This window comes from Rutidosis leptorrhynchoides, chromosome 8 (genome assembly GCF_046630445.1).
Source record: "Rutidosis leptorrhynchoides isolate AG116_Rl617_1_P2 chromosome 8, CSIRO_AGI_Rlap_v1, whole genome shotgun sequence".
NCBI lineage: Eukaryota > Viridiplantae > Streptophyta > Magnoliopsida > Asterales > Asteraceae > Rutidosis > Rutidosis leptorrhynchoides.
Window position 1 is genome coordinate 112,063,149 of NC_092340.1, and position 11,778 is coordinate 112,074,926.

The following is an 11,778-nucleotide window of genomic DNA, read 5'->3' on the forward strand; positions in this document are numbered from 1 at the left end:
AATTATTGTTACAAGTTGTAGATGGATAGAGTTTCAATGAATAAGTATCGTGATTTTTTCGGAGAGGCTTAAAGATCAATGAAGTTGTTGGTAAGTTTACTGCTAATGTGGAGAGATATAAAAGGTTCTCCGGTAACGATGATGAAAGGGCAACGTATATATTGAGGTTATAATAAGACTGTTTCAAATGAAAAGTCGAAGTTGACTTGCTGGAGCTGTGACAAAACTGGCTACTTTGAAAAGGAATCACAAAGTTATTTTTGCTAATAAATGCCAAAGAATATGACCCGGATACGTGTTTTAAACTATGACTTTGGTTTCGAGAGTTTTTTTTTAGGTGCATAACTGTGGGTAACATGTGGTTGGATCATCATCTCGATTGTTCATTAGTTGAAGTGTCTTCACGAATTTTGAGGGATTTGAACATAGATTGTAATCATTAATATTCATATGATGTTCTAGGATTTTGAATGATACAAATATTTTTCTGGATTCCATGAATAGAAATGATGTTCTAGTACAGTTTGAAGTCAAAGTATATATTTGAAAGATATAGGAATCTAAGAGTGATGTCTTCTGTTAAATCTTGACTTGGATTTTGATTTGTCAAAATCAGAATACGTAATCAGATTTGGATGAAAATGGTTGTTTTGATTCCTATAAAAGAATGTATATTGTTGTTAAAGTAGTAAGTATAGTTGGTGATTGCTGAATCAGATTCGAAGAATGTATCATATTAATTGTGAATTTATATATATCTCTCGGGTATTACCTACCCGTTAATTTTTTTTTTTCACAATTAATATTTTGTACAAAAGAATTTTATTACAGTTTTTATGAAAATATATACGTGTATATTTTCTTCAGATGTAACATAGATTTAATGAATTAATATTAAATTAAACTCATTTTATTTACCGTTGAAACTAGAATTGAATAATTCCTAAAAATTTAAAAATTATATAACTTTTACGGAGTATTTCTTCAATGAAATTGAAATTATGAATCAATACTTCGTTATTTGTTGATGCATGATGTTGGTGTTCGTGGAATTCTTGTGAACTTCGCAAGGTACGAATGATGTTGTCTGAAGAGTTTCGAGTACATCGATGATGAAAGTATAAAATCAAACATATATTTGAATAATACACTTGATTTATTATGAAATGGAACTCATTGAATTAAAATTGAGATTGTAGTTAACGATGGCTAAGTTGCTGACGAAGGATGTACATCATAGCATATTAATAATATGAATTTAATTGAGTAGTATCTACTCTTATTTGATTCATACATAATAGCTTAGTACGAAAAGATTTATTTTGATCTCAGAATTTATATATATATATATATATATATATATATATATATATATATATATATATATATATATATATATATAAAATATACATATAATTTCTTCGGAGGGAATGAGTTAAAACGTTATAACTCATTGATACAATATACGTGTTATTGATTCGTAATGATGTCCACGGTGATTCTTGAACTAGCAGAGTTTGTGATGTTATAGGTGCTGCTGATTCTGACGATGCTAACGGCACTGCTGATGTTGTTGGTAAAACAAGTTTAGGTTGTAAATCTTGCACCATTCTATCAGGGTTTTTACACTTCCTTCTATCATTTCGGTCCACTCATCTGATTTATGGTTAAGGCTAGAATAGATAATCTCTAAGACTTTAGAGATTACATAATCACCGCAGAATGTTTATCCAATGAAGTTATGAATCAATACTTCATCAGTTATTGTTGTTGATACTCTTTGGTATCTATGATGCGTATGACGTTGATGCTCTAGGTACAGATTGTGATGTTGAGGTGTGAGGTGCGGATGTTGTTGGTGGTGGTAGTGATTCTGTTGGCGTTGATGATGGTAGTGCTGTTGATGCCGGTGCTGTTGCTGGTGCTTGTAACCTTTGCACCATATTCTCTAAAGCCAATACTCGAGCGCGAAGCTCGTTGACTTCTTCTATTTTACCGGGATGATCGGTACTTCGAACGAGTGGATGAATAAGATCTAAAATGTGAGATAGTATATAATCATGATGAGATACTCTGGAAATGAGAGAGAAAATGGTATTACGAACAGGTTCGCCGGTAAGTGCTTCAGGTTCTTCATCAAGACGGCAATGTGGTGGATGGAAGGGATCACCTTCTTCTTGTCTCCAATGACTAAGTAGACTACGAACCCATCCCAAATTCATCCAGAATAGATGATAGCTAATTGGTTGATCCATTTCGGTCACACTGCTTTCGGAGCTTGAATGGGATTCCATATCGAAATTTGAGGGACTTGAACTAGTGGAGAGTTCCATTTCGTACGATTGAATAAAGGTTTTTTGATATAAAATGAATTCCGACTATCGGATGGTATTCTAGTTATATAGAATATCTATATATATAGAACTAAAGATTTGGTAGATTACGTAGGAATTTACAGAATATGTCAGGCAAAGTTTACAGTAACAGATACGCTAAGATATGAATTTTTTCTATACACTATTCATGCAATTAATGCAGTAAGATGTGTCTAGACTAAGAATGATAAGCAAAACTTTTGACATGCAGACACGGTCGAAGTTCAGACTCATTAATGCATCTAAATATCTATCAGTTAGACACACTAATGCAAGACCTGGTTCGCTAAGACCACCACTCTGATACCACATGAGACGACCCGTCCAAATCCATAAGGACGAATACAATAATATATGATTACATCGTGAGGTATTTGACCTCTATATGATACATTTTACAAATATTGCATTCATTTTTAAAAAACAACCTTTCATTATATCGAAAGTTGACATGCATGTATACCATTTCATAATATCCAACTTATAAATGACCTAATCTGTCATTTGCTTAATAATAATCTCTATTGAACTCAACGACTTGAATGCAACGTCTTTTGAAATATGTCATGAATGATTCCAAGTAATATCTTTAAAATGAGCAAATGCACAGTGGAAGATTTCCTTAATACCTGAGAATAAACATGCTTTAAAGTGTCAACCAAAAGGTTAGTGAGTTCATTAGTTTATCGTAATCAATCATTTCCATAATTTTAATAGACCACAAGATTTCCTTTATTCAATAATCATACACTCGCAAGTGTTTAAAAATCATTCATATGGATTGAACACCTGGTAACCGACATTAACATCATGCATATAGAATATCCCCAAAAACAGAAATCCATATGTATAATATAAACTCGAAGTACTAAAGCATACCATTTTCCAGTATGGGGGGTGTTAGTGCCCGTAGATCTACCTTTAGGATTCGCGTCAATTAGGGTGTCTGTTCCCTAATTCTTAGGCTACCAAGCTAAAAGGGATGATATTCGATTCGATAATCCAACCATAGAATGTAGTTTCGATTACTTGTGTCTATTTCGTAAAACATTTATAAAAGCAGCGCATGTATTCTCAGTCCCAAAAATATATATTGCAAAAGCATTTAAAAAGGGAGTAATGAAACTCACTATACTGTATTTTGTAGTAAAAATACATATGACGACATTGAACAAATGCAAGGTTGGCCTCGGATTCATGAACCAATATTAATTATATATATTTATATGTTGGTCAATATCTGTCTAACAATTTAAGTCAAACCGTAGTGTATCACAATCCTAATGCTCGAGACTAATATGCAAAAGTCAACAAAAGTCAACTTGACCCAAAATAACATCTAAATCTATACATGATTATTATATAACTTAAATATAGTCGTTTTATATATTTAAATATATTTAACAGATTTTTATTAGAGTAAATAAAATAAATCATTTATTAATAAATAAGAATTTATATTAAAGTTTATATATAATAAAAAATAAACATTTATATATCTTAAGTACTAAAATTTATAAAGTTCACTTAATATCATAAAAATATAGTGGTATGTATTATTAATGTAATTATATTACGTGTGGTAAAAAAAATATCTTTGTATCACATATCTATTTGATAAAATAATATTGATAATAATAAGAATATGTAAAAGTTGTATTATTTTGTAACAATAATTATTATTATTCTAATAATAATAATAGCAATATTTATATTTATATTTACTAATAATGATATTTAATTATTATGATAAAATGATAATTCTAATCATGGTAAGTACGATACTTTTTAATATTAACTTTAAAATAATATTTTATGATAATTCTATTTAAAATGATAATTTTTAATAATAATAATACTAAATGTAATAATAATAATGATATTTATAATAACAATGATATTTCTATTAAAATGATTATTTTTTTGATAAAATAATAGTTTTAATATTAATGATACCTTTAATAATAATAATAATGATAAAATTAATAAAACGACGATTTTATCTAAATCAATATCTTACAATATTTTAATTTCATCATGATACTCATATTCATTATTTTCTAATCGATTTGTTTAATAGCTTTTAGTCTCTTTTATATCGCATTCATAATAATGATAATAATATTAATCATAATAATTAGATGATACTAATATTAGTTTTAACGATAATGATAGTAATAATTAATAAATATTAATGATAATACTAATAATAATAATAATGATAATATTAGTTATTAAGTAGTAATATTAACGACGATAATAACGACGATAGTAATAATAATCATTTTAACAATAATACAAAAATTCAGTTGACGATAACTTCTAATCCGTTCATCGAAACCATTCGATATCTAAATGAAAAGTTTATAGTTTTTTGCCAGCTTTCCAACGACATGCATATCATATACCTTTTCTCAATTGCATATGTATTAAATTCATGATCTATCATAAACTATTTAACGATGAAATTAAGTATACAAGCATGCATAATCATATATACTCGAGCACTAGTCAGAGATACACTATTAATATATAAAAGTTTTGTTATAAGTGCTTACATATCAATATTGAGATTCAATATTGCAGGAAAGGTACATAGACGCACCGCAAATGATAAACACTAGTTTGACCTCATGAGCATACCCACGAACATTACCCATAACCTCCATAGTTATAACCCATAGTTTCCTTAGCTTTGTCCCGCTCGAAAGACCCATTTGAAATAACTCGCTCATGACCTCGTCGTAGTATTTTATGTACAATATTAATAATAATATTACTAATAATAATAATAATAATAATAATATGATTAATAATAATATTAATCTTAATAATAATAATAATAATAATAATAATAATAATAATAATAATAATAATAGTAATAATAATAATAATAATAATAATAATAATAATAATAATAATAATAATAATAATATATAAATTTTTACGGAGTACTGAAATCAGAGAGATAGATTGGATGATGGTTCGACAGAAAAATACGAGCTTTTATACACAAATCCTGAATCTGGCACCTCCGCAATCTCGGAGGTTATGTGCCCAAATGCTTCGCAATCGCGGAGCTTCGAAATCCAGCTCACCCTCAATCATTCGATGGTTGCCGACAGTTTTAAAATAATATTATATATATATATATATATATATATATATATATATATATATATATATATATATATATATATAATTTATATAATTAATTATATATTATATAATATTTACGTACATAGTTGAGTTGTAATATTAGTTCCAATGACTTGTGCGTTGTCGCTCGACTACTGTGTCGGTTCCGGTTTCTCGAACGTCCTTTCGTACGCTAAGAAAACTTGTATTTTACGTTTCGCGACGTGTACTTTTAATAATAATTAGACTTAATCAACGATATACTATATTACCCAAAGTATAATCTCTTCATTTGAGTGTTGTGGTCATTTGCTTCAATGTCTCGTTAGTTGTCGTAGTATATTTAATAATATTATTTTAAATTAAAACGTTTTATGAGTAAGTTAATATTATATTCTAGTACTTTGTAAAATATAAATATATTTTCATTTAGGAATGTAACTTATATATATTAGAAATATTTATTTAGTAATTTATTATCTAGTCTTTCAAAAACTATTTATATTTCAAAGTATAATTTGAAATTATTTACATAATAGAAAATATTATATCATATAACGTTTTCATTTTAAAACTTAAATAGATATATTTCATTTAGGTACTTGCATTTATTTTAATCTCTTAACGCACTAATTGACTTATCTAAATATCAATCGAATCAATAAGCGAAAGTTACAATTGTTTACTTAATTAATTTGAAATCAGATATATCTAATGTACATAAACACGTTTTAAATACACGTTACAAGTTATATATTTAACATCTAATATTCCGACTCACGTTATATAATCAAAGATATTTTTAATAAACAAGTTCTATTATATCGAAAAGTGTTTTCGTACGTTTGAAAATAGATCAATCCAGTATTATGAAATTCAATCCTCCACTTTTGTCTAACTCTCGAAACTTGACAATTTGTTCTTACTTGTAAATCACTTTACCATTTTCCGAATATTGTTAAAATGGAAAGATTTCTCAAATCAACGTGGACCTCGCAACAGAGACTCGTAACCATAACACATTGTATTAGATAATTCAATCATTTGATATTTTAATCTCATCGATAAATATATTAAACATATATTGAAACAAATACATTTATGTAAATTATTATACATCTAATACTTTGTTAACGTTTTCAAGTTAATATATATACATATATATGTATATATATATACATATATAATCGAATCCATTTATATAATGGTTCGTGAATCGTCGGAATTTGGTCGAGGTTAAATGAATGTATGAACATAGTTTAAAATTTTTGAGATTCAACTTAACAAACTTTGCTTATCGTGTCGGAATAATATTAAGATAAAGTTTAAATTTGATCGAAAATTTTCGGGTTGTCACACCCCCTAGTTACTTACAATTGGTATCAGAGCGGTTGCTCAAATCATTGCGCTAAAAATGATTACGAAAGCATCAAAATTCGTTTTGTGCAAAAAATTGAGTCAACAATTCTCGGATCAACTCAAACTATGGGATATTTGGAAGAATTGGTGAAAGAAGCACCAATCTTTGATAAGATGAATATTGATGTGTGGAAATTAAGATTTGAGTCTTATCTCAAATCCAAGAATTACTACTTGTGGAGAATAATCAAAGTAGGAGACTTTGTACCACAAGTTAGTTCAAGACTAGTGAAGTCAACATTTCAAAACAATGATGTTTTGAAACAATTTGATGCAATTTCACTACTTCATGGAATTCTTCCTAGTGAAGAAAGATTAAAGATAATCTCATGTGAAAGTGCAAAAGAATGTTGGGATTCACTATGTTCTCAAGAAGATTTAAACTCAAGGAGTTTAAAGGGTAAAGGATTAGAGAAGTGTTTGGAAAAGGTTGGTGATTTTCAAGCAAAAGGGTTGAATGGAAATGAAGACTTTTGCCTCATGAGTTCTTGGAATGATTTGGATCAAGATGGTCAAAGTGAAGAAGAGGTTGAATCTCCATTCAAAGTAGATAATGTCTCAAGCATGGATTGCAATGAGGTACATATATTCTATCCTTCTAATTATGAAGAATTGTTAGATGATTACAAGACTATTAAATTTGTGTATGATGGTAGTCGTGACAAAGTAAAACTTTTAGAGAAAGAATTACATAAAGTTAGACAACTTAACAAAGTTTTAATTTATGAAAATAACACCTTGAAGAGAAAACTTGAAAGGATAACTACGTGTGATTCATCAAGAGGTAAACATGAAATGAATATATGTCACGACTCTAGCAAACACAAATCTTGTAATCAAAGTCCATTGTCTATTATTAGGAAAATTGAAAATATGGGAAAATGGACCAAGCTAGCAATTCCATGGTAGAGATAAGTCAAGGATTGGGTAATCTTAAAATCAATCAAAATCAATGATCAAAATGCTAATGAGAATAACCTTCTCAAAAAGACTTTGTATTAATGAAAGGTTTTTCTTACAAATGCAAAATTGTTTTTGAAAAGTGATTTTAAAATATTAGTGTAGGAAGCTTACTTGCCTTTGGATTGTGTGTTTATGTGAAAATATGTATTGCATGCTAAATACTATATTGATACGTTTTGTGTATACTATATGAATGATTGAATATGTATGTATGTATATATATATATATATATATATATATATATATATATATATATATATATACATATATATATATATATATATGTGACGACCCGGAAATTTCTGACCAAATTTAAACTTTAATCTTTATATTATTCCGACACGATAAGCAAAGTTTGTTAAGTTAAATCTCAAGAATTTTAAACTGTGTTCATACATTCATTATAACCTCGACCAAATTCCGACGATTCACGAACTGTTATATATAAATAGATATGCATATGTATATATATATTATAACTTGAGAATATTAATAAAGTATTAAACGTATAATACTTTACACGAACGTATTTGTTTCAATATGATTTTCGACGAAATTAAAAAAATATATATATTAAATGATTAAATTATCAGAAATATTGAATTATGATTACAAGTCTCTGTTGAGAGGTCCACTATGATTTGAGAAAATCTATTCCTCTTAACGATATTCAGAATAATTTGTAAAGCTATTTTTAAATAAAAACAAAAAGTGTCATTTACTAAAGTTAGACAAAAGTTAGTGGAGAATTGGTTTCCATAATATTCTATTAATCTATTTTCAAACGTACAAAGACGTTTTCAGTTTAAAAAGAACTTTATTATTAAAACGTATATAACTTTTATAAATACCTAGAATCACTTTTGACAACTCATTACTTAACCAGTATAATAAATATAACGATATTTATATTTTATTTCATTAAATATATATAACGATTTAAATTAATATTATATATATTTATACGCATATTATACATACATAGTTTTTATACTTTTACTATACTTTAACTTTACCTTTACTTTACTTTTACTTTACTTTAACTTTAATAATTCACTTTAATAATTCATACTTTAATAATTCACTTTAATAATTCATACTTTAATAATTCACTTTAATAATTCATACTTTAATAATTCACTTTAATAATTCATACTTTAATAATTCACTTTAATAATTCATACTTTAATAATTCACTTTAATAATTCATACTTTAATAATTTATTTTAATAATTCACTTTAATAATTCAAAAATCTATTATAAATAGAATTCAATAGGTTTCATTATTTCATAAAAACTTGAAAATATATCTCTCTAAACTCTCTCAATCGATATATATATATATATATATATATATATATATATATATATATATATATATATATATATATATATATATATATATATATATATATATATATTTGCTCTGTATTATTTCAAGATATTATTAGTATACATAAAATATTATGACGGAGTACTGTCCGAGTGATTTCAAAATAGTTTTTTTGAATGAGTCGAAGCTAAGGAAATTATGGGTTATAGCTATGGATGTGATGAGTATGGATCATGGGTATGCTTGTGAGGTCAATCTAGTGTTTATCATCTCCTTTGCGTCTACGTACTTTCCTGCAATATTGAATCTCAATATTGATACGTTCGTGAATCCGAGGCCAACCTTGCACTTGTTAAATGACGTTATATGTATTTTTACTACGAAATACAGTATTGTGAGTTTCATTTGCTCCCTTTTATATATATTTTTGGGACTGAGAATACATGCGCTGTTTTTATAAATGTTTTATGAAATAGGCACAAGTACTAAAAGTAATTCTACGTGGGTTTAAACCAGAAATATACCCTTAGCTTGGTAACATTAAACTACTTGTCTATGTACAGTAGGCGCGAATCCTAAAGATAGATCTATTGGGCCTGACAAACCCCATCCTGACTATGGGATGCTTTAGTACTTCGAGGTTATTTTAAACACACCTGATCTGGTGTACTTCAGAGGGTAAAACATGAACGTTAAGGCTTGTTACCGGGTGCCTACAACTTATAGAATACTTTTATACACTTGCGAGTGTACATATATTTATAAACGGAAATCTTGTGGTCTATTAATATATTGAAATGATTGTTATGATAAACCTATGAACTCACCAACCTTTTGGTTGACACTTTAAAGCATGTTTATTCTCAGGTATTAAAGAAATCTTCCACTGTGCATTAGCTCATTTTAAGGATATTACTTGGAGTCATTCATGGCATATTTTGAAAGATGTTGCATTCGAGTCATTGAGTTCATCAAGATTATTATTAAGCCAATTATAGTTGGATGTATTATGAAATGGTGTGCATGCCATCAACTTTCATTGTAAAGAAAGTTTGTCTTTTAAAAACGAATGCAATGTTTGTAAAATGTAACATATAGAGGTCAAATACCTCGCGATGTAATCAACTATTGTGAATCGCTTATAATGTATATGAATGGGTCCTTTCAGTTGGTATCAGAGCGGTGGTCTTAGCGAACCAGGTCTGCATTAGTGTGTCTAACTGATAGTCGTTAGGATGCATTAGTGAGTCTGGACTTCGACCGTGTCTGCATGTCAAAAGTTTTGCTCATCATTTTTGTCGAAAATTACCTGCTTATCATTCTTAGTCTAGACACATCTCATTGCATTGATTGCATGAATAGTGTATAGACAAAATTCATATCTTAGTGTATCTGCTAATTCATATCTTAGCGTATCTGTTACTGTAAACTTTGCCTGACATATTCCGTAAATTCCTCCATAATCTAAGAAACCTTTTGCTCTATATAATTAGAATACACCCGATAGCCGGAAAATCATTTCATATCGAAAAATTCTTTATTCAATCGTACGAAATGGAATTCGTCATTAGTTCAAGTCCCTCGAATTCCGAAATGAAATCCCACTCAAGTTCCGAAAGCAGTGTGACCGGAATGGATCAACCAATTAGTCATCATCTATTCTAGATGAATTGGAGATGGTTTCGTAGCCTCCTTAATCATTGGAGATAAGAAGAAGGTGATCCATTCCATCCACCACATTGCCCTCTTGGATAAGAACCTGAAGCACTTATCGGCGAACCTATCCAAAACACCATTTTCTCTCTTATTTATAGAGTATCTCGTCACGATTACATACTACACCAAATTCTAGATTTTATTTATCCGCTCGTCTGAACCGACAATCACCCCGGTGTAATAGAAGAAGTCAACGAGCTTCGCGCTCGGGTAGTGGCTTTGGAGAATATGGTGCAAAGGTTACAAACACCAGCAGCACCAGCAGCATAAACAGTACCACCATCAGCAACACCAACAGTACCATCACCACCACCAACAACAACATCCACATCCCACACCGCAACATCACAATCTGTATCTCAAACATCAACGTCATACGCCCTGTAAATATCCAGGAATATCAACAACAACAAACGATGAAGTATTAATTCATAAACTTCATTGAAGAGATATCTCTGCGGCAGTTATATAATCTCCAAAATCTTAGAGATTATTTAATTCTGACCGTAAATCGGATGAGTGAACGGAGATGGTAGAGTAGAAACTTTGATCGAAAATGGTGTACGATTTACAAGCTAGAATTGTTTTACCAACAGCATCAACAAGACCGTAGCATCATCAACACAGTAAGTGCCGTCAGTATCGTCAGAATCAACAGCACCTGTAACATCACAAACTCTGTCAATTCAAGAATCATTGTGGACATCATTACAAATCAACAACAAATATATTGTATCAACGAGTTATGAAGTATAACTCTTTTCCAATCGAAAGATTTATATGTATATTTTATATGTATAAATTTTTAAACCATAATAAATCTTCCCGTACT